This window comes from Symphalangus syndactylus, chromosome 13 (genome assembly GCF_028878055.3).
Source record: "Symphalangus syndactylus isolate Jambi chromosome 13, NHGRI_mSymSyn1-v2.1_pri, whole genome shotgun sequence".
Lineage (NCBI taxonomy): Eukaryota > Metazoa > Chordata > Mammalia > Primates > Hylobatidae > Symphalangus > Symphalangus syndactylus.
This window is the reverse complement of record NC_072435.2, coordinates 50,016,634-50,022,193: the sequence shown is the minus strand read 5'-3', so window position 1 is coordinate 50,022,193 and position 5,560 is coordinate 50,016,634. Positions and strand designations below refer to the sequence as shown.

Here is a 5,560-nt window from a genome sequence, read left to right as displayed (position 1 = left end):
ACCCACCTGTACAGTGAGAATTGAAGGTTTGAAAAGTCTCGATTTGCTTTCTCTTTACCTTCTGTTAATCAGAAAAAAGCCTGTTTCTCATTATCAGTGGACTCCCAGCTACAGCCACAAAAGTTTTTTCTTCTGTTTCAGTAGATTTACTAACGTGGGGGTGAGGGTATGCTTTTGTTTTTGCAGGAGATGAACAAACCATGTGGACACCCTCAAACCATGTGTACGACCATGGAATGGGAGACTGGAGGGACACATGGATCCCAACCATGGACTGGGTTCCCCCAGTATGAGCCATGAGACAATTGAATCTGAATGAGAAGATGGAATGAGGACAGACCAGAGTCATGATGCTTAATGGACCAATGCTTTCTGACTCAGCTCCTCTCTGTCGTGAATACAAGAAATGCTAATAGTTAGGCAGGAATATCATCACCTCTATTCAGCATGAAGAAGTTACAGAAGATGGACCTTCATCCTTCTGCAACCCCTAGGATTAAGGGTCCTTTTGTAAAAGGGAAAGGGGAGATATATGGGAAGCATTCAAACCAGAGTGACTCCAGTTTGAATAAGGGCTAAGAAAAATAAAGCTGGATAGCCCACCGTCAATTAAAGGCTGCAAAGCCTGCAATCACCTTGCTCAATTAAAAGAGGCCACTTTTTATGCTAGTAATAATGATAGCTAGTAATAATGGTAGTAATAATGATACCTTCTCTTTTACAAAAAAGATAAGGAGGCATGTTGGGAAAAAGCTGTGTTGGGAGGGAAACTGAGGCAGGGCTTGCATAATGTCCTCTGAATGTGTCTAGACTTGCTGGTTCCTTGGTTCTAGCCTTCCTAGGCTCCTATTCCCATTATCTCAAGTAGCAGAACATGTTCCATATAAATGCTAAACCGTCACAGCTGTAGATCATGGGCCTGCTCTTTTGACCTCCACATTCTCACCACCTGTTTCTTTGCTGGATTACCAAAAAATACCATGGGCTCCCAGAGCTCAGGGCCTTCACAGCCTCCATGATAGCGATGGCCCCCTGGTGTCCCACTTTTTTCTCTCTTTTTCTCAATCCTTTGACTCTGCTGGACTTTGTCACCCTGACAATGTGGTGTTGGGTCTGATCACCCCAACATAAAGTTTGGCCCTTTTGTATGGGAGAGGAATGGAGGATGCTGGGATGCAGGTCAAGGAAGGTGACCCATGGAAGTGACATTTGAGCTAATATCTGAAGGATGGGTGACAGGAGGAAAAAGAATGCTTCAGAGAACAGCGTGGATGCTGGTGCCTCAGTGAGATTGGAATGCTGGATTAAGCAACGCATATGAACAGAGTGTTTCCTCCTCTTTAAAGAGTTATGTATATGTTTTCCATGATTTTAGCTATTTCTCTACTTGTAATGTGTTTTACATGGTTAAAAATTATGTGTGGCATGGATGAAGCAAGAAAAGTACTTATGTAACTGAGAAACCAACGCTATATTTTTACCTATGAAAATAATTAAATGACTTTCTCCTATTCTTTTCCTTCTTTCCTTTTATTGATACTAAAATACAAAGGAAAGATTTCTTGTAGATGGTCTGAGCTTTTGATTGATTTTCAGATGAGATGTGCACCTACTGTTACGAGTGTTGAAGTCTGTGTTTGATTTAGGGATGCTTTATCTGTTTGACCTGTAAGCCTAGGATTCATGAGAAGAGACTTTGGGTAGGAACAAAGCTAGGACTGTCACAATGGCTTAAGCACATCAGAGCAGTTCTGATGCTACTTAGGAGCATCAAAACTCCTTTCGTGGCCAGATTTTTCATCTAATTTTTTAATTGAAACCCCATAAAGAACATGAGTGGTCTTGTGATACCCTTCATGTCTTAGAGTTATATCAATAAGTTGCTTCACCAGTAATCTGTGAAAATAAAGTTTAGTAAATAGAAGTTGCTGTTTATCTACTGTATGCTAGGATCTTTGCTAGATCTGTCAGTGCCCAAGAAAAAGATTTATTTTACCCCTTTCACAAAGAGTGAAACTTATTTCCACAGAGTGTGTGTCTAGCCAGCATTTAAATACTTCTGATGACAGACTTGCTCCCTACACCTAGGTAGTTCTTGGGTTTCTACTATATTAATTAACTTTTTTTAAATGGCAAAGCATTTTTGAAACAAAATAGACAGTGATGTGTTTTCTGCTGAGTTGGTACATGCTAGAAGCTGTAGTGCAGGCATGCTGTTCTGTGCTTTATGCAACTCAGGGAGACAGTGTGAAATCTGACCCCCAGAGAGTTCCATCAGGGCATGCTTCAACTACTCAGTGAGTGGTCATCTCCTACATTAAGATTTCTGCTCCTGAGAAAAAATATCAGTCTCACTTGGATGCACAGCCGTCCTCTTCTGTGTGAGTTGGGCCACCATCTTCTAAGACAATCTCACATGAAAGTCTTATTGGGATGCTCATTTTGTGTAATGCTTGTCTCTGATGCCATCCACATGACACACCAAAATCTCAGGTGAGCCCCACTGTTCTCCAAAGATGGTTCTCTTGCATGGTATCAATTCTGACAGATGTAACCTGAACATCTCTTTGGGCCTCAGGTAGCGTTGGTTTCTCTATTTTGGGGAGACCATAATTTTTCATCTCTTGCTTGGAAGCATAGATATTTCTGTGTTACCACAACCATAACTATCATTAGGAAAGACACCACACTTTATTCCATTTCTGTATGGGATAAGATAAACTGAATAGAAAGAAATAAAACTTTTAAAAGCCCTCCCTACTCCTCATCTTTTAAAATTGAAAAAGCTTGATGAAGAGATGCTGGGTGGAATACTTGTAAAACTAAGCTTAAGTATGTTTTTTGGAAATTTAAATCTTAAGGTACTCTACAAATAATTCAGTTTTTTTCACCTCACTGTGACTCAAGTATATGTGTGCATTTAGGAGTCTAATTACAAGTTATTATAAATATATCTTACCAGATAATTACCTTGTTGTGAATATCCAAAATTGGAATAGTATGTTCAGAACCAATTTGTGGTGACAAGTATATATAAGCCAACTTTTGAATAAGCTATTCATACCTACTTATTTTGGAGAGTGCTGGGTAGTGGTGACCATACATGCTCTGTGTTGGGTGATGTAGGTTTTCTTAAATATTTGTGTAGTTGCACTGTTATAGTGTTGCTTCCTCAAGGCCCTGGTGTGTTAAGTTTTCTATGCTTTGGGGTATGAGCATGTCTTACATATGGCTGTCTTCTGGATATGTTAGACCATCTATTACGGTATGATTAAGTGAATGAATGTTGAAAATATTTTCTGTGAAGTCCCTGTGGAAATTAATGAAATCAGTTAATAAAGAAATACATGTTTGAAATTTGAGTTTGCTTCAGAGAAATGAAAAATTGTATCAGGTAAGCCAGGCCATGCGATGTGTCTTAAGGATGTCTATAATATGCCTGTTCTTTGCATGCCCAAAGCCAATGTCATCTTGCTAATAATGTGAGATTGAGATATATGCTGTAAAATTACTTTTTCCTCAGGAAAGTGGATGCTCTGCCTTAGAAGGAGAGAGTGTGTGGACATGTTTTGTCTTCTTGTGACAATAAGTGCTGAAAACAGGGTAGTCACTCATCTTCTCAGTTTCTCATTGATTTTGTTTTAAGCAGTGCTAGATATAGATGTGGTGAACATGGTTGACTGTGTTCTTAAGCTTGCTTATGCCTTTATTACTCTGTTCCGCACTGGAAAGCAGATGGTGTGTAGTCATGTGTCTGTTTTGTGTTATGCTAAGAAAAAGGGAGAAGTATCAGCGTATTGGAGAAGTGGAGTGGTTAACACTAGTCAAATTCCTATGTTTAGAGATTATTATTTGTTGGGAACAGGCTTCCCAAGATCTGGCCATAAACTGGCCCCAAAACTGGCCATAAACAAAATCTTTGCAGCACTGTGACATGTACATGATGGCCATAACGCCCACGCTGGGAGATTGTACATTTACCAGAATGAGGGCAAGGAACACCTGGCCCACCCAGGGTGGAAAACCATTTAAAGCCATCCTTAAACCACAAACACAGACTAGGAGGAGGGAGAAGAAGCTGGAAAACTGCCTTCTAACTAACTGGCTGATCCCATAATGCATCCCTCAAGTGGCCATCTTAAGCCTCATCCTACATCTGGCAGATTCTGTAGCTGGTTCTGTAAAGGTTGGTGGAATGGCAGGTCCATCTATCACGCTACCCTGCTGCTACAATGGAGCTGTCACATCCATGTGCTGGAATACAGGTGTATGTTTTTTATTCACATGCCGAAATAGCATTGTCTGGACCAATGGAACCCATGTCACCTATCGGAAGGACACACGCTATAAGCTATTGGGGGACCTTTCAAGAAGGGATTTCTCTTTGACTATAGAAAATATAGCTGTGTCTGACAGTGGCTTATATTGTTGCCGTGTTGAGCAGAGTGGGTGGTTCAATGACATGAAAATCACCATATCATTGGAGATTGTGCCACCCAGGGTCATGACTACTCCAATTGTCACAACTGTTCCAACTGTCACAACTGTCCAAACAAGCACCACAGTTCCAATGACAACAAGCGTTCCAATGACAACAACTGTTCTAATGACAACTGTTCCAGTGACAATGAGTGCTCCAACAAGTGTTCCAACAACAACTGTTCCAATGACAATGACTGTTCCAACAACAACGAGTGTTCCAGTGACAACAAGTTTTCCAATGACAACAACGGTCTCTACCTTTGTTCCTCCAATGCCATTGCCCACGCAGAACCATGAGTCAGTAGCCACTTCACCATCTTCACCTCAGCCAGCGGAAACCCACCTTATGACACTTCAGGGAGAAATAAGGACACATCCCACCAGCTCACCATTGCACTCTTTCACAACAGATGGGAATGACACTGTGACAGAGTCTTCAGATTGGCCTTTGGAATAACAATCAAACTCAACTGTCCCAGCATATAGTCCACAGATGGCCACCACCACAAAAGGAATCTATGCTGGAGTCTGTATTTCTGTCTTGGTGCTTCTTGCTCTTTTGGGTGTCATCATTGCCAAAAAGTATTTCTTCAAAAAGAAGATTCAACAACTAAGTGTATCGTTTAGCAGCCTTCAAATTAAAGCTTTGCAAAATGCAGTTAAAAAGGAAGTCCAAGCAGAAGACAATATCTACACTGAGAATAGTCTTTATGCCACAGACTAAGACCCAGTGGTCTCTACGCCCATGACTGCAGAAGACTGAACAGGTATCAGCACATCGGACATCTTTCAGACTCCAAGACAATTTTTCTGTTTCAGTTTCATCTGGCATTCCAACATGTCAGTGATACTGGGTAGAGTAACTCTCTCACCCCAAACTGTGTATAGTCAACCTCATCATTAATGTAGTCCTAATTTTTTACGCTAAAACTGTCTCAATCCTTCTGATCATTGCAGAGTTTTCTCTCAAACATGAACACTTTAGAATTGTATGTTCTCTTTAGACCCATAAATCCTGTATCCATCAAAGAGAATAGTCCCTGGAAACATAGCAAATGAACTTCTATCTTGGTCATCA

General features: G+C 40.7%; 1 pseudogene; it reads left to right on the top strand.

Annotated features, from left to right (window-relative positions):
- The first annotated feature begins 4,101 nt into the window (after nucleotides 1-4,101).
- On the top strand, nucleotides 4,102-5,300 carry LOC129460221 (hepatitis A virus cellular receptor 1-like; annotated as a pseudogene).
- Nucleotides 5,301-5,560: the final 260 nt, after the last annotated feature.